At 43.4% G+C, this 23,921-nt stretch overlaps 1 long non-coding RNA gene across 2 annotated transcripts; it reads right to left on the reverse strand.

The window, feature by feature from the left end:
• Positions 1-5,737: 5,737 nt before the first annotated feature.
• Positions 5,738-23,288, reverse strand: LOC308462661. 2 transcript variants are annotated; one of them, XR_013979250.1, is made up of 4 exons: positions 22,970-23,288; positions 21,300-21,356; positions 7,991-8,119; positions 5,738-5,891 (listed from the first exon to the last, which is right to left on the reverse strand). It is a non-coding gene; the product is annotated as an uncharacterized lncRNA (long non-coding RNA). The 2 variants fall into 2 exon arrangements; XR_013979249.1 differs by lacking the exon at positions 7,991-8,119.
• Between the last annotated feature and the right edge of the window lie 633 nt (positions 23,289-23,921).

Here is a 23,921-nt window from a genome sequence, read left to right on the forward strand (position 1 = left end):
TTTTAAAGGTCTCCATTTTTCTTCCCACTGTACCTTTCCCCTGCCTTCTCTTTGCCCTTTATCACCATTTATTTCATAAGCACAAACCAGCATATATTATGGTTCTCCCCCTTTACTTTTTCCTCACAACAAGCCTGTGAGGTAGGTTAGTCTGAGAGACAGTGACTAGTCCAAGGTCAACCCAGTGGGCTTTATGGCTGAGCCGGAAATTGAAACTTGGGTCCTAGACCAGTGCTCTAATCACTACACTGCACTACCTCTACTTGGCTAAATTCCTGGTTATTTAGTGCTACCTGACTCTCCTAGCTCATGTCCCAAGCTCCACTACCCATTTTTCAATCCCAGCACTCACTTCCCCAGCCAGTTTGTTCTGTCCAATATAGTTTGTACGGTCTCTGGGCTGTGATTTGTATCATTTGGCCGGATGGGTGTCCCTAGCACACTCTGGGTGCAATTCCTAGTAAGAGAAGGAAGAGAGAATAATTGTTGAGAAGAGGAAACCAGGGCAGCTGAAAGCTCTTATTGGTCGGATGCTCTTCAGAGATCTATAATTAACATAGGTGCATCAAAAAGACCATCAAGGGTTTAGGTCACTTGATACAGACTTGACTAATAAGCAAGAGAAAGTGGAGAGGTGTATGTTTATAGGAGAAGAAACTAAAAAGAAAATGAAAAAAGGAGAAGGGAAGAGCAAAAAGAGAACATCTAAGGGAGAAGGAAAATGGAGCGGGGAGATGGAGGGAGGGAGAGATTGAAGGGGGCCAGAGACTGTATTTTCTATAATTATTGTGGATTGGCTCGGATTAAGGGCAACTAGCTATCTCTTGGTTTTTCCTTTTTATATAACAACTAATCTCCTTCTAATCAGTTATTATTAAATTATATTCCATTTTTAATTCATTCACAGATCACTGGTGGCACAATTCGGACATCTGGACAGATAATTGAATAGAGATAATTTATGTAAATGAGGAACAGTTGTGTACAGAGGTGGGGGAGGGGAGAGTCCAGCTTTTACATGGCCACTGACCTAATCAGAAATCTCTGGGAGCTGTCCCTGTTCTCAGTTAGGACACGGCAGGTTCAAGGTCAAGATGGTCTTTGTGCTAAGTTACTGGCAGGAAAAGAAGCACGGGGTGTGGTGCTAAAGGTCACTCCATCTTGGTTCCACACAAGCTGAGAAGTTTTGGATGCCACCCTGCTCTAAATGGCAAATCACCCCTAAAATTTTATATATTCTCCCTGTATACTGAGCAGGGGGAAGTATCTGTCAGTTATCACTACAGATAAAAAAGACAACACTTACAATGAATAATTAAAAGGGGCTTTATAACCTGCCTTTTGAAACTCCTTACGGATGTACTGCAAATAAATAGGGCTTTACTATTCTGAACTGAAATATGTGTATTTTTACTTGTTTATATTATATAAAGCTCAGTTGGTAGAGCATGAGAATCTTAATCTCAGGGTTGTGGGTTCGAGCCCCAAGTAGGGCAAAAGATTCCTGCATTGCAGGGGGTTGGACTAGATGACCCTCGTGGTTCCTTCCAATTCTGCCGTTCTTTGATTCTGTATCTTATGTGTCTGGCAAGGGGATGCATATTTTCTGTGTGGAGCATAAAGTTAACTTGAAGTCCTAGCCAGTGCCCCAAGGCATAAAGGTAAAGGTAAAGGGACCCCTGACCATTAGGTCCAGTCGTGACCAACTCTGGGGTTGCGGCGCTCATCTCGCTTTATTGGCCGAGGGAGCCGGCGTACAGCTTCCGGGTCATGTGGCCAGCATGACTAAGCTGCTTCTGGCGAACCAGAGCAGCGCACGGAAACGCCGTTTACCTTCCCGCCAGAGCGGTACCTATTTATCTACTTGCACTTTGACATGCTTTCGAACTGCTAGGTTGGCAGGAGCAGGGACTGAGCAACGGGAGCTCAGCCCGTTGCGGGGATTCGAACCACCAACCTTCTGATCAGCAAGTCCTAGGCTCTGTGGTTTAACCCACAGCACCACCTGCGTCCCATGCCCCAAGGCATAGACATCCATTACTGCATGTGTACAGGAAGCCTGTACATTGGAAGATTGGATCCTGGAAATGCCACATTCTGTTGGATCTTGCTGCTGGTGAATGGGGCAGGGAGAGTAAAAACACTGCCATTGCTTTTGTAGGTCTAGCTAGTTCCATTCACCATCATTCCATCCTGTAACCCTCAGAATTCAAGTTCAAATTGCTTCTGCATGCAGAACTCAAGCCTTAGGAATTCTGCTGTGGTTTCGCTCTCTGATCATATATTATTTTGATAGCGTAGAATTCCAGTCATTACTTTGAATGGTTAGCCTTTGACCTTGGAGTCATCTAGAGTGTTTCCTGTTAACACGGAGGTTACAAGGTTTGTGAAACTGTTCTGCCACAAACCAATAATCTCTAATTGCGAGGCAACAATACTGTTGCATCATATAGGATGCAAGATGCAATAGGCATTTTTGAATGGTGGAAAGGGAAAGTTCATTTCATCAGGCAAAATAATTTCATTTGATAACTTTACAGAAGAAAAGAGAAGGAAAGGAAGATTTAGCATGCCTCTGAATGCCAGTAACTGGGAGAGGGTTATTGCCCTCATGCCTTGAATGTGGGCTTCTCATAGATATCTGGTTGGCCACTAAGAGAAACAGGTTGCTGGATTAAATATGCCTTTGGTGCACAGGAATATAGCAACCTGTCTTACACTGAGTAAAACCACTGGTCCATTTAGCCCAGTATAGTCTACACTGGCTGGCAGCAGCTCTCTGGGATATCAGATGGGGACAATTCCCAGCACTCCCTGAGTATGCAGGGGATTGAACCTGTGCCCTTCTGCTTTCAAAGCAGATGCTCTGCTCCAGAGTTAGAAGAAGAGTTTGAATTTGATATCCCGCTTTATCACTACCTGAAGGAGTCTCAAAGCGGCTAACATTCTCCTTTCCCTTCCTCCCCCACAACAAACACTCTGTGAGGTGAGTGGGGCTAAGAGACGTCAGAGAAGTGTGACTGGCCCAAGGTCACCCAGCAGCTGCATGTAGAGGAGCGGGGAAGCGAACCCGGTTCACCAGATTACGAGTCCACCACTCTTAACCACTACACCACACTGGTTATGATGCCAGTGTGTGGTCTGACTACATATGAGAGACCACCACCTTGATGAAGCTAAGCAGGACTGAGGCTTGTGGTCTGGTTAGTTCATAGATGGGTGGCTGCTTAGAAACTGCCCATATGATGCCTTGAGCCCCACAATGGAAGAAAGACGGGGTGCAAATGTAAGAAAATAAACCAATAATCCAATAAATCATGACCACAGAAGGACCTGGAACACCTCAACTATTTTCTCTGTTGTAATGTAGGTGTTAAGGTTGGAATGTGTGCACATCTATGGATTGGAAGAGGGTTACAGAAACATATAATTTCATTCTCAGGGGAGGAGGAAGACCATAAATACTTACACTCATGTCCAGAAGTCGTTAAGTACTGAGGGTTATGGCCTAGGATAAGGCCACAGACTTGCATAGTAGTCAAAATCACTTTCCGTTTTTCAGCCTGACATATTTTGCAAGAGTTTGGACAATAATCACAGCATGCAGGCCAAATTTCACTTGCCAAATGTAATACAGAAATAGCACTTAAGAGGCTCTCTTTGCTGTCAGGATCATTGCGGATTTGTTACTGTGAATGGAAAGCAACAGGAAGTTAAGAGTCCAATATATTTCTAGTGTATGTTTCACAGAATCTAGTCTGGAGGCTAGAAATTCACTGAAGACAGGCAGAGAGCGAATCTTTGCTGCCAAAATTAAATCAGGCATCATCTGCCCCCCCCCCCCATGCAGCATAATCTGAAAACTGCAGAAGTATTTGTTGTATTTCACACTAGCACAATCCAGACAGGAAAGAAAATATTTATAGAAAGTCACATTGAGGCATTTCTTTTCTGTTTAAAATGCACATCTTTGAGTTTGTGATTTTTCAATTTAAGATAGACGCTTCAGGAGCAACTTATTGTGAACAAACTACCTCAGCCCTCTTCTTGGACTCCAGTGTAGGCCACAAACTTCATTTATATTTCATTTGTTTAATGATTTCATTTTCTCCCATTACAACCCTGTGGGTAGAAGAAAGTCTTGCTTCTATGGTTGTGTACACACCATACCTTTGAAGAACATTTAAAGTACATCCTCCCCCAAAAAAAGGAATCACAGGAACTGTAGTTTGTTAAGTGCTCAGTGGGGGGTAAACTACAATTCCCATGATTCTTTGGGGGGATATTTAAATGTGCGGTGTGTATGCAGCCTATGGCTTGGATCAATATGCCTATGAGCTATATCACAGTGGTAGAGCAACTTATTTGCATTTGGAAGACCCCAGATTCAATCCCCAACATCTTCAGATAGGGTTGGGAGAAAACCCTGTCTGAGCTGCTGCCAGTCAGTGTACAGCAGGCTTCCTCAACCTCGGCCCTCCAGATGTTTTGAGACTACAATTCCCATCATCCCTGACCACTGGTCCTGCTAGCTAGGGATCATGGGAGTTGTAGGCCAAAAACATCTGGAGGGCCGAGGTGGAAGAAGCCTGGTGTAGAGAATACTGAGCCAAATGGACCAACTGTATAAGGCAGTTTTCTATGTACTCATGCTAGTTTTCAGGATCAATGGAGTTGGTGTGAATCACAGTTTTGTAACAATTGAGCTTATGTACAACTAAGGACTGCTGCACTAAAAAAGGACGAAAACCACTTGATCTTCCAAAGTACCCAAGACACATTCTCGTAGCTTGGAACCCTCTATACCCCAAGACACAACAATGGTGTTCATCAACATGGTTTTAAGCAATACCTAGAGCCAGTTCATTAAAACTGGTTGAATATTTACCAGGGGGCAATTTTAGCCTTCCACGTTGAGGAAAAATCAGTTTCTCAAAAGCTGGGCAACCAAAGAGTCCAAAACTATGGTCTGAAAACTGGTTGCAACGATAATAGAATATTTATATTTCATCCAGGAATGCTTGAAGATGAACAGTGATGATCTGCTTGGTCACCTTGTTCAACGATGATATATTTGAAACTTGTATATCATTTGAAGGATCCAATTGTACAGTTGTTACATGGAAGACCCTTCTATCTGAGACTTACTTGATGCCACATTAATCATTGTACCATTCTTTGAAGTTTCCACTGCATCCACTTGCAGTACCAAAGACCCTATATATATATATATATATTTTAAAATCCGCACTGAAAACTGGCTTGCTTCTTCAGCAAGAAGGGAAATTTCCAGGAAACTGTCAGCTGTTGTCTTTTATTATTTTTATTACAGTCTCAATAATCACTCTTCAGATTACCAATGAGCAGGGGTGGTTTCTGGAACCATTTTATCACATGCTCTAAAGTACTTCCTCAAACAGGTCAGTGTAATTTCAGTCTTGTCAAGAGTTTAGATTGTGGCACTTCTATGGGTAGTATAATGGGGAAGCTGTACCATGGGGCAAGGGGAGGAAATGCCCCTGCCCCAATTGCCATGCTAACACTCTTCGCCCCCAATGTGCTGGCAGAAGACTATGGCACAGTGTGCTTCAAATCATGTCGTTGGTCAGGCTGCAAACTTAAACAAGCTTACTCAGAGGCAAATAAAATCGAAACCTTTCTGAGCAAATATGCTTAGTATTGGAGCATTAATGTGAAACATAAATGTTTCCATTTAGGATAGTTTAATAGATTTAAGAGAGCATACACCTCAAGATTTTCTTCATTCCTTCTTTGCTCACCTTTTTTTTTTTACCTGTTTCTGCCACCTGCCGCCCCTCTAAACCCTGAGCAATTTCAAGAAGCATGGAAGTGTTATGGTGATGCTGGCCACAGTTGGTTTCTTCTTGCAGCTGAAAATGAAGAATGAGAACAATGACATTTCTGCATATGAACAGCAAATTTTCAAAGGGTTCCATGAGTTAATGCAAAATATATTGCTAGGTATTTGTTACTGCAGGCAAGGTAGGAACACATTGTCCCTCTGAAGTTCTCCCTAGGTCTGGGCTGTACCTGTCCTTCTTCCAAACACGGTAGCTAACAGAAGCTCAGTAAATTTAATCATCAATTCCTTTAGTACACTAAGGATATGCGACAAATGGGCCTGCTGGTATGTTTACATTGCCCAGTTAGTCCCTTAGCAACTCTTCAACAGCTAAGTGTACAAACTTTTATTAAATTAGCATTCAGTTTGTTTTCAGGTCCTTAGGTGTTTTGTTATCACACTCACATGAAAAACAGATCTCCTTATTGCTTCCTCCTTTATTTTCCTTTGCATTGAATGTGAACATCTGCTATACACCAAACCCAACTGGAATGCATGGTAAAGTGTATATCATACTTTATGCATGGTAATGTATACACATACATTTCAGAATTGATTGGCTACATTTTTGCTGTTGTTCAGATATCACGCTGTCAGTGATTTCCCCCATGGTAACTACTTCACTTCAGGGTTGTTCACGCAACCTAGTTTAGTTACTAGGTGTAGTTCAGTTGGTACAGCATGAACCTCTTAATTTCAGGGTTGAGAATTCAAGCCCCACGTTGGGCAAATGATTCCTGTATTGCAGGGGGTGGGACTAGATGACCCTCATAGTCCCTTCCAATTCTACAATTCTAGGATTCTACTACTAAGGTCACAATGCAGGGCTGCCCTGCCCACGCTTTGAGGCCTCTGGGTCGTTGTATGCTCACCCTGAACTGCCAAGGCAACAGAAGTAGTTATTGCTCCGTGCTGAGAAGTGAGAATAAACTGCTACAGATAACATTGTAAAAGTCTATTTTGGTCGGCATTATTATTGCTCTCTGTCCCTTACCATTCAACAGCAGTATTTCTGCACAGCCCACTAAATGATAACAGGCCCCACTCACTGTGCCACAAGATCTTATTTTTGAGATTGCAAATTCTTCCTGTTATTGCACTGCACCAGCAGCATGCTCTATAGGGCTCCTTGCTACCTGCCTGTTCTGTATTCGTCTGTACTTCTTTCGGAAGGAGTCGCTCCCTGGTGTGCTCTGTAGTTTCATTGTTGTGGCTGCTTTAAACTTAATCCGGATAGTTAACTCTCATTTTATTTTGCAGTGTGCTCCCCCCCCCCCTTTCTAACAAAGCTTGTCACGCTCTGTTTAATTGAATTGCACTTCTTTCTGAAGTGCTGCTCGCTTTATTGGCCCCCTCCGGTAGAGTGACTGAGGCCTCCCCCCTTAAGCTTCTCCCTCTTGGGCCATCAACAAGCCCTCCACTTTTCCTCCTGGTGGCTTTCCACAGACAGACCCCCCCCCCTTTCCTCCCCACCAATCTCCTTATTACTAACCCCCCCTTTTTTAAGGCTCTGACTCACAGACACCATTAGTAGCTCCCCTTTTCCCCTCCCCTCCCATAATCTATCTACATATTAAAATGAGTTTGTCCCTGATTTACATGCGTAAGAAGGGATGTAATAATGAGGACGTAGATTAGAAGATTTAGCACAATCGTTTGTGTAGATTGTGTCCCATCAAAGGGCAGCCTCTGACGAGCCGAGATTAAGGAGCAAACAGCTGCCGCTGGAATTCAGTCCATTTGTTTGTTTGCTGTTTTCTCTCTTGACTCCAGCAAACAGTCTCATTAACATGCAAGTGATTTGCTCCTTAAGCCTCCCCCCACCACCCACCTCCTGTGTATTATTGGGGGAGTTGCTGACAAGAGCTTTGGAGAGACCAGGCATGGCCCACTTCTGAGAGATCGGCATGCAAATCAAGATTAAAATGGGCAGTAATTAAAACATAAAGAGAGGGGGCAGGACACCTTTGGGGAGGGGGAGGTCTTAAGGTTGGGGGTCTCAAGGCAACGGAGGGCGGGGTGAGGACCTAACAAGATCCGCTGCCCCCTTAGATTTATCTCACACGTGCCTAGAGCCTTCTCATCTCTTGCCAGCAAAATGTATAGCTTCCTGTCAACATCATTTACCATATTTGTGGGTTTCAGTGGCCTTCTTGCAGACTTGGTCCATATGGCCTTTGACAGGGAGGGCTTCCGTGTCCAGTTCCCACTTGTTGAAATCTGTGCTTCCTCCGCAGTCCAGGTTGCCCTTTTAAACTGCACTTACATGCAAAGTGTGGGATTAGACCATATTCCTGGATGTTCCTTTGGGAAAGCGGCAGGGCTTAGTTTCTTTGGAAACTGTTTTCAGTGCCAGGGATCGGATGCTAAAGAGAGATTCTGGGCACATGCAAAGTACCTTTAAGGGGATGCAAAGCCCTGGAGAGCCACTGCCAGTCAGTGTAGGAAATTTTGAACTAGATGAACCAATGGTCAGACTCAGTATATGTTCCCAGTGTCACTAGTACTGAGTAGCTGTAACTTGCACACCTGTAATTGGGGTCAAGTCAGAGGGTCTGGCTTCCAAGCATACTTGAGCCCTGGATCTTATTGTTTTACAGATTAAGCACTGAACTTCTGTGGTATGAAACTGCAGCATTACATACTGTACATCCGCATGACAGGCGTGATAGGAGTAGGGAGAATATAGTATTTGTGTCAGATCCCAAGGATATTGAACTCAGTATGCTTTCTGTTACTGAGAAAACTAAAGCTGGCTGACGATAACCCAAGAGTGGCTTGCTAGATGCTCAGAGAGGCTGGAATATTTCTAATGCTCAGGTCCAGAAAAGGAAGACTTGTTCATGATCTGAGATGCCTCTCTTGTTTTCCTCCTTTGCTTGCCAATGGCTAGTTGATATTTTAGGGCTAACACGATCCTTACTCAGTTACCTTTGATAGATAATCTTGCGGTGAACAGCGGGATCTGGTGGGCCACTGAGCTGGGACACACATGATGTGCTTGGGCTGGGGGCTGAATGTGGATGCTATTTGCTTTTGGCAGAACTGATTCTTCTTTACAGACTAGCACTGTTTGACTGGGTACTTGCTGCTCCTTCATGCTCAGTGTGTGTCATTTGCAAATAAATAGTTACTGCAAAATTTCCATCCTCTTCTATGTGAGCTTTTAATTACCTATTAAACAGCTGCATAATTATTTTAACCATCTTTTGCTTTGTCTAGCCATAAGTTTTCACCCCGTCTCCCAGTTTCCTCCCTTCTACTCCCACACTTTCCCCAAGTGCTCTCATACTGACAGTTTTAGTATTGTCTCAAAAGAAGGTCCCTGCAAAAGCAGGATCAGCTCTATTCAGTATATCTGATCCAGTCCCAGTGAGGTTTGTATTTGGCACCAAATTTAAAAGGCACTGCAAGTCCTGCTTGCTAATCAGCAATTGTGAGAGCACTTAAAGGTTCCTAATTCTTACTTTTGCAGCCATGATCTTGCCTGTCCCTCACCTGACATCATGTTAGAGGGACATGGCTTGGAGAAAATGGCTTAGCAGGCCAAATTAGTACCCCTGCTGTGGGCCAGAATCCCCCCACTGCCGCCTTAAAAAATTAACAGTGTGACAGTTTTAATTTGCTGTGGAGCTGGTAGTTTAACCTCCAACCAAATTGTTTTATGATCATTTATTGAATTTATATCCCACCCTTCATCCCAAAATGGCTCACTTTGCATGTAATGCTAAGCTAAAACACAGCTTACGGTGACCCCACAAGCATGTGGTACCCTAGAGAGGAGATTACGGCCACTTTTTCCCTCCTCCAGTCCCGCTGCTGCTGGGCTGGTACAAGCTTAGCTATAGTTTGTCATCTGAACCTGGACTTGTGGCTTGTCACCTCAAGACAAACCATAAGTTGTCAACCAAGAACAAACCTTGGTGACCGGCTTCACCTGTGCTGCCCCACCTCCAAATAAACTAAAAAAAAATAGTTTATTTTTTGGTTACTATTTTGTTAATGTTGTTAATATTGTTTTATAGATTACGAATGCTGTACTACATTGTGAATCCTATATGACTTTTGTTGTATTTGTGCTGCTTAGCCTTTTTCTTAGTTGTTTTCTTAATAGTGATTTATAGATTGCATTTGCTTTACTGATGGTGTGAAATAGTTTTACTGATGATTTGTTAATTATTCTATTTGATGTATGCTGTATTTGTGATATTCTATTATGTTGTTATTTATTGTTTGTAAGCCGCTTTGCAATTCACTTGAATGAAAGGTGGTTTAGGAATATAATAAATCAAACCATTATTCCCTGGACCCACCCGGTCCACCTCCTCCTTCTAACACTTATCTGTCATGTGGGGATCAAAAATTCACCAGCTCTTTTTGAAGCTGACAAAAGGGGCCTGGGTGAGCTTTCTGTCTCTCATTCACTACCTCATGATGACAAATTCTGTCACCCCTTACAGTTCTTCCTTTGGAAACAGCTCCCTTATGAAGGCTTAAGGGTGGGGCAAGGCAGGTGAAAAAAGCAATTGCTTGATGGACAGAAGGAAGTATCTCCCCTCTCACGGTCAGGGTTCGAAATTAGCAGGGTGCCAGGCGCATTTTGCACCTAAATATTCTCCATTTGTGAGCATTTCCAAAAGTGTGGGTGCCCTTTTTTGCACCTGGCTGACACTCAAGAATTGCTGAAATGTATGTGCTTTGAAACCTTGAAGTATATTTTAAGGATAGACAATATGCTAAGGAGTTTAATGATAAAGGGTAGAGTGTTTTGAAAACTGAAGTAGGGTACCTATATTTTTAATGTAAACACCACATTAAACATGTATTAACAATTTCTGCTAAAAAATGTGTGACTAATGTGAATTGAGTATTAATTCATATTTATCAAAAGAATTAATAAAATGTTGCCGCCACACCCCCCCAAGTGGCGACTAGACATTCTGTTTTGGTGCCCACAACCCAGGTCCCAGAAGCCATTTGGCTCCTAGCTTTTCTATCCCAGTTTCTAACTCTGCTCACAGTTTTTCGTCTGGAGTTTCCTTATGAAGGCTCCTTGTGACAGTAGGTGGTGCCTGCTGCCTTGAAAGAAGTGGAAGCATGATTTCTCTTGCAGGACCTTCCTAGACCCATATTCTCTTAATCAATCCTTTGTTCTCTTAATGGCCCACAACCCAAACATAGGAAACTAGGTGGGCTTAATTTGCTTCTAACACTTGCTGGGTCCAGGGCATACAGGTATTTGGCACCCACAAACCCATAATGGTACAATGGGAGAATTCTGCTCTGCCCCACAGCAATTAAGCTATGAGTTACTACAAGGTTGTATCTTATATCCCAGGCTGTTTAACAACTATATGAAGCTGCAGGGAGAGGTCATAGGGGTTTTGGAATTCTGTGCCATATGTATGCTGATGACACCAAGCACCAGGGTGAAGCTGAATCCTGATAAAATGAAAACTCTGAGGAATGGCTGGTCATGTTATTTTGGCCCCTGAGACAGAATATGGGAATTGACTGTGTTAAATGAAAGGGTGGTGTCATGCAGTTTTTATTGCAATTATTTGTATGTCTTAAAGAAATTATAGAGAGGGGGGGGGAGGGAGAGTTTTAATTCTATTAATGTTTAATTGTTATCGAATGGTTGTTTTTCTATTTTTTGTGATTCTTGTTTTTATTAGTCAGGGGTCCTGTCAAGGGAAAAGGCAGAATATAAATATAGCATTAGCATTAGTAATAATAATAATAATAATAATAATAATAATAATAATAATATTTCACTGTGCATTTGCTTTCCTTGGTGGTAAAATTACAGCAATAATAAATTTAATAATTAACATTTTAATGAACATTCATGACACCCAAAACCAATTGCCCAAGGCAGCCACTTTAATCTGCCTAATGATAGGGTTGGGTGTAGGACATTACTGTACAAGACATTGCGTTCCAACGATTTCTTTCTGAGATCATTCTTGACCTAGGGCTTCTTCAGTAAATGTGATGATTTTTACTACTATTGCTATGATGTCACAAATTGACATCCTGTGTACTCCAGTCTGTTATCTGGGGATTCTGATCTAATCTTGATCATCACTAATGCAGTGCAAATCCAACGCACCGGGTGATAATCTGGCTACACAAAAATGGATTTTGAGACATAATCAAAGCCTTTCATTTTAATGTTTTTTGCAATATATGTGATTTAAAGTGATTCTATTTTCTCTTGAGCTGTTCTTCACTAGCTGCTTAATAAGTTTACAAGATCATTTATGAAACACCTTATTTGGGTTTGTTCTCCTGGTTTTTCTACTCAGGGCGAAACTTGATGCAAACCAATTATATAATGAGGAATTTGTATGCCTGGCAAGAAACCATTTCCAGTGCCTAGGAATTGTTTTTCTCTTTCTTTGAAATCCTGTATCCTTTTAAAAACAAAAACTGAGGCAACATAATTTTAATTTCCTTTCAAATAATGTCTTTGACCTAAGTGAAAAAGAGGGAAAGATACAAAAAGAACAAGCTAAAAGGGAGCTTGTTGACACATTCCAGGTGGCATTTTGATACTGTAAACTGCCCTGTGATCCTCAGATGAAGGGCAGTATACAGATTAAATAAATAAGTAAACAAAACTCCCAAGTCTATAGATCGAATGCAAACCATTCATGCTTATGGTTTTCCCCCCAAGGTAGCCAGATCCTGAAGCTGAGGCTCCAGTACTTTGGCCACCTCATAAGAAGAGAAGACTCCCTGGAAAAGACCCTGATGTTGGGAAAAATGGAGGGCACAAGGAGAAGGGGACGACAGAGGACGATATGGTTGGTCAGTGTTCTCAAAGCTACAAACATGAGCCTGACCAAACTGCGGGAGGCAGTGGAAGACAGGAGTGCCTGGCGTGCTCTGGTCCATGGGGTCACGAAGAGTCGGACATGACTAAACGACTAAACAACAACAAAGCATTTACTGCACTCATGAATGAAGGTTCTGCCTGAACTGCCTAAGTTCAGACTTTGAAAACCCAATGTGGCGGTGTAGGGAAACATTGCTGGATGGGTGATGATAACCACAAACATATGAACATAGGACACTACCTTATACCAGGTCACACCACTGATCCATTTAGTTCAGTTTTGTCAACACTGACTGGCAATAGTTCTTCAAGCTTCCAGGCAGGAGTCTTTCTCACCCACCAGGGACTGAGCAAAACCATGCGTTCAACCACACAAGCCAGATGAGACCCTGCACATCCAGTTGCCCAGACTGGGCATACTGGACTACAACTATAGGGCAGATATGCCTTACAGGTTCACCTTTTGGTGGCATCTCAGTGAAGGCACAAGAAGTCCTACCACAGCATCACCTTCAGAGAAGGACGACTCAGCCAATGCATCTTCTCCCAACTGCCTTAGGTTGCATCCAGAGACTCTGGGGGGTTGAAGGAAGGAAGTGTGGGGTGGTGGTGGCCGACCGAAGGGGTCTGTGTGCCTTTAAGAAGTTCCTGGCTGTCCTGGTGTCTGTGGTGCAGTGAGGCAGGGAATGCGCCGCTGATACTAACCAAGTTTGCCAGCCATGCTTTTCTCATGGCTCCCACACAATGGCCCGTTTTTTGCCCACCTGCCGATAATGCTTAATTAGGCGAGGAGTTGATTAATTTGAGGTAATTGACAGCTAATTACGGTCCTGAGGGCTCATTAATTTGACGTCTTGTCTCAGTGAATTGGCTGAAGGGGGTCAGGTGATGTGCGATCTCCCCTCCCCCCCTTCCTTCTTGTGCTTGTGTCTACTTGTTCCTCTCAAGCACGGTGGAACTGTGGGAATTCACCTGCATGCATTGCTGGAGAACAGTTCCGTGGAGGAGGGAGAGGCATAAAGCTTACTAGAGGGAAAAAATAAGTGTTGTGGGGCAGGAAGGACACAAATCGAGGGAAGCAGGAAGCAGTCCCCAAAGAGATTTTAACTTATTGGCCTTAGCTCATTGATTCGGTTCTTGCTTGCTTTGGAGATTACAAGAGAATTACGTGGGGATGCACCTGAGCTGGGAATGAAGGAGCACTGGAATTTCTACAAGGCACAGTCACAGCTGGATCAAAACAGATGCTCTCCAAACTAGGGCAAAGGAACACCGGTGAGGACATAAATCATGTTAATAGGGGAGTACATCTCATATAGGTACAATGAAGAGCAGCCTTGTATTCTCTTCTGCATCAAGATATACAAGTTGCAGAGATGGTGCTCTTCCTGTGAGGCTGGTAGGCATTCTACTAGTGCCTTCAAGATGTTTTGGATTACAATTTCCACCACTGACAGCCAGCACAGCCATGCTAGCCTGGATTGATGGGAGTTGCAGGCCAAAATTTATGGAGGGCACCAGATTTGTAAAGTTAGACTATAGACTGTAGCCAATGAAAGCTTATGCCATAAAAAGTGTTCGTCTTTAAGGTGCCTCAAGACCCTTGATGCTTTTTCTAAATATACTGATACAAGAGAAACCATTAAGCCTGCCATTCTGACCTTATTTGGTGGTGGCACAATCTCACAGAAGGGTTTCATATGCTTCTTCTTCTCCAGGTTAGACTGCAACAGCCTTATGCTCAAGGTATACTTTATAACGACCCCTTCCAATCCTATTCTTGAACCCTTAAAGGGACTGATTTTAAAATGCTGCTACAACGTTTGTTTCCGTGGTTCTGATGTTGAAGTGGTTTGCAAGGAAAACATGGGAAGCATTACATCAGAATTGAGAGCTGGACCATAAAGAAGGCTGACTGCCAAAGAATTGATGCTTTTGGATTATGGTGCTGGAGGAGACTCTTGAGAGTCCCATGGACTGCAAGAAGATCAAACCTCTCCATTCTTAAGGAAATCAGCCCCGAGTGCTCACTGGAAGGACAGGTCCTGAAGCTGAGGCTCCAATACTTTGGCCACCTCATGAGAAGAGAAGACTCCCTGGAAAAGACCCTGATGTTGGGAAAGATTGAGGGCACAAGGAGAAGGGGATGACAGAGGATGAGATGGTTGGACAGTGTTCTCAAAGCTACTAACAGCCACGGACAGAAAGTCTCTACAGAGGGTGGTGAATACAGCACATGATATCATGGCCTGTCCCTTGAGTCCCCTAGATGACATCGCAAGGGATTGTTGCCTTAGGAGAGCGAGAAAAATTCTCAGTGATGACTCACACCCCGGCCATCACCTCTTTAATCTACCCTCGGGCAGGAGATATAGAAGTATAATCAGCTGTACCAACAGGCTAAAAAATAGCTTCTATCCGTGGGCTGTTAGGCTGTTGAATGGAAAATAACATAGCAAAATTGACTTGCGAGGTGGTGTGTTGTTTGATAAGCACACAGAGTGCAACAAGACTGAGTGTTTGGGAGGGTAAGGGAGGCTCGTTTATTTTCATTGTACACAGGTTGTACAATGACAATAAATGTATTATTATTAACATGAGTTTGACCAAACTGCAGGAGGCAGTGGAAGACAGAAGTACCTGGTGTGCTCTGTTCCATGGGGTCATGAAGAGTCAGACACAATTAACAACAACAAATCAGTGATCACGGTTTTCATCCAGCTGCCTAGTGAAGGTGCAAAGTAGGACCATCAGCTCACCAGCTTCCCATAGAACAATTGTCAGAATCTAGATCAAAGAATGCCACAAGGAGAATTAAGAACTTCAGAAAATTTGAGCAAGTGATCCAAGCCACAAGCTGAAGGAAAAGGAAAGAAGCATATGAAAATAGCCATTAGGTAAAGTACAGTAGTCTGGATGAATTGTTTAAAATACATGATCAAAACTAAATTGAATTATCAAATAATACAATTTTCCATATCTACAAAACCAGTTGTGGAGTGGGTGGGTGTGCGCGCACATTTTGCGGGGGGTGGAGAGATGCTATCAAATACATTCTGGTTGCTCCAAATGAGATGTCATCAATGTGTTCTATAATTATAGCAAGATGTTCTTATGCTTATAAGAAAAGCTAACAGCAAAAATGATTAACAAACTTCTAAGTAGATTATGTTGTTATTGATATAAATTCCATTTCTGCTGCCCTTGTTCAGCTAAGAGATCCAGGTCATCCTCAGTCTTCCGGAATTCCACTGGCTGCACTCTTCCAGTGTCAAAGCAGCAAGTTTCACCTTTCTAGTTTGCTCCTTGTACCCTTCCTCCCTGCAAATAACACATGTCCTAGGAGCTACATATTTGCTAAACTTTAGATTTAAAGGTAAAGGTAAAGGGACCCCTGACCATTAGGTCCAGTTGTGACCGACTCTGAGGTTGCAGCGGTCATCTCGTTTTATTGGCCGAGGGAGCTTCCAGGTCATGTGGCCAGCATGAGTAAGTCGCTTCTGGCGAACCAGAGTAGCGCACGGAAACGCCGTTTACCTTCCCGCCAGAGCAGTACCTATTTATCTACTTGCACTTTGACGTGCTTTCGAACTGCTAGGTTGGCAGGAGCAGGAACCGAGCAACAGGAGCTCACCCCATTGCGGGGATTCGAACCGCCGACCTTCTGATTGGCAAGTCCTAGGCTCTGTGGTTTAACCCACAGTGCCGCCTGCGTGCCTAAAACTTTAGATTTACTGGATAGAATAAAACAGTAAATCCAAACCATCCTAAACATTTTTGTTGTTGTTGTTTAGTCGTGTCCCGACTCTTCATGACCCCATGGACCAGAGCACTCCAGGCACTCCTGTCTTCCACTGCCTCCCACAGTTTGGTCAGACTCATGCTGGTAGCTTTGAGAACACTGTCCAACCATCTCGTCCTCTGTCGTCCCCTTCTCCTTGTGCCCTCAATCTTTCACAACATCAGGGTCTTTTCCAGGGAGTCTTCTCTTCTCATGAGGTAGACAAACTATTGGAGCCTCAGCTTCAAGATCTGTCCTTCCAGTGAGCACTCAGGGCTGATTTCCTTAAGAATGGAGAAGTTTGATCTTCTTGCAGTCCATGGGACTCTCAAGAGTCTCCTCCAACACCATAATTCAAAAGCATCAATTCTTCGGCGATCAGCCTTCTTTATGGTCCAGCTCTCACTTCCATACATCACTACTGGGAAAACCATAGCTTTAACGATACGGACCAGGGAAGCATGAAGAATTAATAAATCAATGAGTGCCTATTTCCTCCTTCTTGTTCCCAGAGCACCTTTAGGTTTCACAAAGGACATATTTTCCTATGACATCACACAACCCTGCTACCTTAGCAGCCTCCCAAATCTCCTGTTTGTCCACTCCTCAGATTGGGGAGCGGGGGAGGATAGCTTTTTGCAGTCACATGCTTCCCACCCCTGCTTGGTTTTCCTTGGGGATGCAATACTCCATAGCACTGACTGTTGCAATGAAATAATTCAGTCTGAGGCAATGCAAAATAACTACATTGCTGAAGCTAAGCAGGTCTATGTCTGCTTTGTGCCTAGAATTGGAACCTCCTGGGAATAGTATGTATGCTGCTGCCTGTTTCAGAATGGAGGAAAGACAGCATATTGTGGGATATTTAAAATGCAGTCAAAAACCAATAGTTCATGTTTTGCCAGACAGGCGCATGATAGGAGCTGAAGATCATAGAGTTTTCCTGTAAGTTTGCAAGAGAGAACTCTGTGAGAGACACTCCCACTGTGCCCTGACAGGAGCTATATATTCTCTTACCTGCCTGGGCACGTTCTCTTTTTCGTCTCTTCCTCATCGCTTTCCACCAAGTAAGAAATGTGAGAACATCTGCTGAGTCCGAGCTCCAATGCTCAGACTCCATTTTAAACTAGACTAAAGTATAATTTTGTAACTGAATTACCATTATAAACCTGCCCGAACAAAGCTGATTAATCTGTTACTCTTCAGCAAGTATTCTGAGTAAATGTTATTTTTACCTTTTACAAGACTATCTGTATGATTACTGTTTTAAGGGGAAGAACCAAGAAAATGCAGTCTGCCTTAAGGCATCCTGGATTACTTAAATTAAAAGGCAAAAACTAGCCTATTTAAGCTTCCCTTTTAAGCTACAAAGGGATGGCACTCTGTTGAACTCACAAACGTGAGGAAGGAAGAATAATATATAATAAATATATCCTCGCCTAGCATCTATTCACATCCCAATAGATATAAAGGTATGATAAAAATGAAGACACAGATGCTCAAGCTCCTGCCTTTGATGCAACCTGATGCATGTGGCTAAAGGTTTTACTTTAATTTTATTTTTAAAGTAAAGGTGTGAGGGCAGTTCAGGAGGCAAATATGAATGCCTGGGCGACGGAGATGACAAGCTGCTGACAACCTGGAAACTAGACGTTCTTGACTCATGGCATTTCCAGATATAATCCAGGAGCTGAGCATTAAGTGTCCAAAAGCAGATCACTTACAAATTGATATTATATGGCAGCTATATTTTTGTGGACGCTGGCATATGTTGATCTTTACCCACAAATATTTTTGGTGTCCGATCTTAAAAAACCTGTGAGTCATGCTACATAATGGTTGATGATTAATGGTTCCTAGAACTAAAAAGAAAAGAAAAGCATGGATGGGCTTTTGTGTCCTTTACATGAGAAGACTCAACATTTTGAACTAATGTAACCCAAAATCTATGCCAGGCTCCATTTTGCAACCTAAACATTTTCTGTCATTTTGTACATCTCATTGGGACATATGCGGGATATGATTAATAAGCAACAATAGTACATATTTTGAAAAATAATATTAAATATAATTTGCATAATTTATTTGACTTCAGCTATTGTTAAGAAATGCAGAGCAATGCGCTGGCAATCTTAGTTCCTCCCATTTTCCTCCTGTTTTCTGTGACTGAAAACATAAGAAGAGCTATGCTAGATCAGACCAAAAGCCTACTCCATTCAACACAGTGGTCAACCAGACGCCTGCAAGCAGGACCCAAGTATAACAGTGCTCTCCCTATTTGCAATTCCCAGCAACTGGTATTCAATATTTGATTGATTGATTGATTGATTACATTTATATATCACCTTTCTTCCAAGGAGCTTGTCCATATTCTTCTTAAACTATGGTGACTGGAAGTGGACACTGTACCCCAGGTGAGGTCTGACCAAAGCAGACTAGAGTGGGCACATTACTTCCCTTGACCTGGACACTTATACTTGTGTTGATTTTATTGATTTAACATAATCATAATATAAAAACTAATAAACTTTTTGAAAAGTGATGACCAGAATAATACACCTTATTCCAAGTGTGGTCTCACCATAGGCAGTTTTATTTTTCAATCCCTTTCCTAATGGTCCCTAACATGCATTTCACCTTTTTCACAGCTGCATCCCTTTCTATCTGTGTATACTGAATCACATTTGCCATTTTAATACCCATACACTTAAGTGAATTGTATTGGCAACATTCACACATTTTAAACATAATGGATAGAAACTTTATCTGTAAAAATATTTCAGATAAATATAGCCAAGATTATCAGGATGCTAAAACTCTGAGCTGTGCAGCATCATGGACTACTGAGATCCCTTATTCTAACCATGAGAGCAATCCAAAAGGTTATGACACTGTTCAGTAGATCTATTTTGTTCTTTGTCACAGACATCCTAATCCATGTTATCATAAGGGGCTCATGTATCCTACTTCACAAAGGAGGAGTCCTTTATATGAAAGGATGTTTAATGATTACACTGGGCAACAATTTTTTACTTTTTGAATGTTGTCTAGATTTCTACAACTGATTTAGGGTATTTTTGCACTGCTGAATCAGGAAATGGCATCCGTTTCTCTCCATCAGGTCAGGTTTTTGTGCTATGTTGATTTGAAAAAAATCAGATCTTGTGACAAAATCGATTACATTTTTGTGGCATTATCAGCTGATTTTTGACAACACATATCATCCTAAATATGTTTTTAAGAGAGAAAAAATGTTTTTCCAACAATATATATTGATTACCTGATAGAAACATCGATTACTGTAAACTGAATGGTGGGCATTGATAAAGTTAAGTACACGTAAATTGCATGTTGCTTCACCATTTTTCAAACTTCAGGGCTTGAACTTCCGTTTCTTGGAACTCCTGGAATGCTCAGCGGCAGGGAGGTCTCTCTTCAGAGTCCAACAGTAGTCAGCCATCATGACTGCGTCCCAGCGACCCTAATACCTGGTCTCCATCTCTTTCATGTCCTGATGGAATCTCTCCCCCTGCTCGTCACTCATTGAACCCAGGTTCTCAGGAAACCGGTCCATATGTGAAAATAGGTAGTACATCTTGATGCTCATGTTGCAGCCCAGGTTTCTGAAAGCAGTCAGCATGTTGTTGACAAGTTCTGCGTAGTTTCTGGCCTTATTGTTGCCAAGAAAGTTCTTCACTACCAGAACAAATGCATTCCACGCTTCCAGTTCCACTTCGTTCATTGAGTTTCCGAACTCTGGATCTCTGATGAGCTGACGGATCTGAGATCCGTCAAAGATGCCAGCTTTCAACTTCTCCATGGTCAATCCTGGAAAAGCCTGGCACAAGTAAGTGAAGCAGTCACCATCCTTGTCCAGAGCCTTGGTGAACTGCTTGATTAAGCCGAGCTTGATGTGCAGCGGTGGGAAGAGTATTCTGTCTCTGTCCACCAGAGGGTCGTTGATGACATTCCTTTTTCTGCAAGGCACCAATTCCTCCTGCACAGGCCAGTCCTTCTTCGTGTAATGCTGAGCACGGTCCCTACTATCCCACATGCACAGAAAACATGGGTACTTGGTGAAGCCAGACTGTTGTCCCAACAAAAAGTTTACCATCTTCAGGTCAACACAAATAAACCACTTATGCTGATCATAACCAATTTTCTCCAGCACATACTTCACCCCTTCATAGTTCTCCTTCAGTGTACTCGAGTGAGCCAGGGGTTTTGATCCCCCAACTTTATGCTTTGCCACACCAATTTATGGAAGATTTCGAGGTTTTATGACTTCAAACTGATCCCTTTTCGACATAATCACCCAGAACTATCGGACCTGAATACTTCTTGTCATTAAAATAATCATTTCCAATCAAAAGAATTATTCGACATGGCATTTTACCCCCACCAACTTCTTCTAAAATGCTCCACACAAGCGTACATGTGAACAAAAACATAAAAAAATGACATGTGGCCATAGCTCAAAAACTTGACCTGATTGAGCAAAACCAATGTGATTTTTGGATTCAGCACATCAGATTTGTCCTAAATCAGCTGAAAAAACGCAGACAACAAATTTGTTGTTGACCAGTATTATCTTTCTAGCAGATAAATGGTTCCTAGAACTAAAAAGAAAGTAAGATGGGAGAATGGAAGGTCTTGAAGTTTGTCAATCAACTGTTAACACCTGGATAGCAGATAAAACAGTTCAATTGGTCACTTTGGTGAGATGTACTGTACTTCTATTAAAATAACAGCAATTATTCCTGAATCTGTACTTATTCACAGAAATTAGCACATGCAGTGTTTATACAAACCTGTTTCCCTTTTTTTGGTCCTCCTCTGTGATGATGCATTTCCTCTTTCTCGGCAAACTGTAAGTGACCATGTTACATAATAAAAAACAATTAAAGCTGCTCATGTGCTGGAGGCTAAAATCTCTTGCTACCTGCAAGGCATTATGTCACCCTCATGCCCATTTCACATCTTGGAAATATGTGTTACGTATAAGTAGACTGATTGTATTCATCACGAAGAAACCGGAACTGAATCAAGTAGTTCTGCTGTGCTCAGACTTTGAGGCTGAATACTTTGGAGTCTAACACAACCCACCCAAGGCTCACTTGGACAAACCTCATTTCTGTTCTCTTGTTGGGACTGAGAGCGGGATCAAGACTAAGGAAGTTGACATTTTTCCTCCACTGAAATCAATGGGAATTCAGGTACACCACCACTAACTTATCTCATTGATTTCAATGGGGCCAGGGAGGTTCAAATATACACCTTTAGGCACCAGGTGAAAAGGTGCCTCTTTAACCAGGCCTTTGACTGATTGACATCTGATCCCCTTTTAGAATGTGTTGCAGAAAGGGGGATTATTGGGTTGTCTTTGTTTTTATGTATTTTGTGTTGTGTTTTTTTATATTGAAATTTTATGTTGTGAACCACCCTGAAATCTATGGGTATAGGGCGGTATACAAATTTTATAAATAATAATAACTACAACAACTAGTAACTAATAACATCTGGATCCAACCCTATTAAGAACAGGAATGTGGCCAAGCACCTGGCGTCCAGCTCGGTCGAGGCGCTTCCTCTCACCTTAACCAGTTGGTTGAGGTGGTGGAGTCTCCGGGTGTAATGGCCGCGGCTGCTGGTTGACGAAGGCCTTGCTTGAGCCCGTTAATTAGCACAGTAACGGTGCCTGGGCTCCATTAGCCCGTCCATGTGGTAGGATCCCCTCCCTCCCCACCCAGCCGCCCGCCTTTTCCCCTAATGAGAGCTGGGAGAGGGACACTCACAAAACAGTGCCTCAGAATAATATTCTGCTTTGTCCCCGCCGGTAACAAGAGCTGACAGGATCACTACGTCCATTTCTCTTCTAATTAGCACACTTCCAGTTCGGCCTGAGCCAGCAGCCGGAGAAAAGCGATCGGACAACCGTACCGAATCACAAACACAAAGAGGCCCATTCCCCGTAATTAGGTGAGACAATCCCTCAGTCTTTTCTCGGCTGGAGCTTGCCCATAAGACTCTCGCTGTTTTGGTAAGTCCCAGCAACACAAGTTACACGTCTCCCCGGGACACTAATAAGCCCCTAATTGTCTTCCGCTTCACACGGCTCTTACCATAGGCCTGACTTTGGCCGGGGGGGGGGCAGCAAATTCTCCTAACAAGCAACAGCCAGTGCGGCCTGCACGACAAATGCAACAAGAGCTGCCACAGACTGGAGGTGGGGGGGGGGGAAGCAAGGGAAGTGGACAGGCAATGCGAAAACAGCCTCCGATTACTACCTCATAGGGACCCAAAGGGAAGGACGCCAGGAGGTCTCACGTCAGCTAGTAATTGCCAGGGGCAAAGTCTGTCCTTGACCCGTCCTATTCTTCCTCTACTGTCCACATTCCTCTTCCCCTCACGCTTCTATCGCAGCCTTTCTCCTCTCTTTCCTCCCTGCCAATCAGTTTACCGTCGGTGATTCCACGCTCACCTGGGTCACTGGACTTCAGACCAGTTTTGGGGAAAGGCAAAGTGATCAGCTGAAACAGTAACGCTGACTCAGGAAGCACATGCTGTCAGTGGGGCAAATTTCCATGTGAATTCGCTCGCATTACACTGTTGCCGCCGCTTGCCATTCCCAGCTATTCTAGGTCTGGGACTCATGGAAAAGGAAATAGGAGAATAAAAAGCCTAGAGAGATATATGGACTGGGAAAGCCACTTCCGGCCTGCCCAGGAGGTGGGGTTGCGGGCTTCACGCCCACCCCACGTGAGCGGGGGCTGGTTTCAGCCCCCGCGAGAACAGGGGAATCCCGGCCGGGTCTGCCCCCCCTAGCCCTCACGTTTTCCCACCCTCCCTCCCTCTAGGTAGGCTTTAGGCAGGTCTCTGACTTTGCTATGGACTTCGGTCTGTCGCCGCAAGGGGCATGGTAGGAATTTTTCCCAATTGGCAATTTACAGCCATTTGGTTTTTCGCCTACCTCGTAGCAACTCGTCACAACTCTTCGGCATTGGCGGTAGGCATTGGTAAGAAGGGGTTAAGAGGATGTGTGGGGGGGGAGGAACGCCATCACCTCCCCCCAGTGAGCGAAGGGTGGTCCGTTAAAGGACCCTGGGGGGCGTGGCCCTGTCCGAAGCCTATGGAGGTGTGGGCCAAAGGCACGCCCCAGAGCGGTGACCCGGGGGAGCTCCTAGTCGCCGTGCCTCGGCAGGAGACTCCCCCCGATATAGTGTTAACCCTTCCCCGGGTCTCCAGCAAATGGGCTGGAGCCGGATAGTCAATAGGACCAATGCCTAAGCCAATGCCTCTCATTACTGAATTCAATAAAGTTGTGGCCTAATTTGCCCAATTAACCTTAAATTATGGTGTCTTGTGTCTTTATTTACCCTGGTGGGGGGCGGGAACTCGCCACGCAACTAAGGAATGGCTGATAGTTACATTGG

This window comes from Podarcis pityusensis (genome assembly GCF_964106645.2).
Source record: "Podarcis pityusensis genome assembly, chromosome: 1".
Classification (NCBI taxonomy): domain Eukaryota; kingdom Metazoa; phylum Chordata; class Lepidosauria; order Squamata; family Lacertidae; genus Podarcis; species Podarcis pityusensis.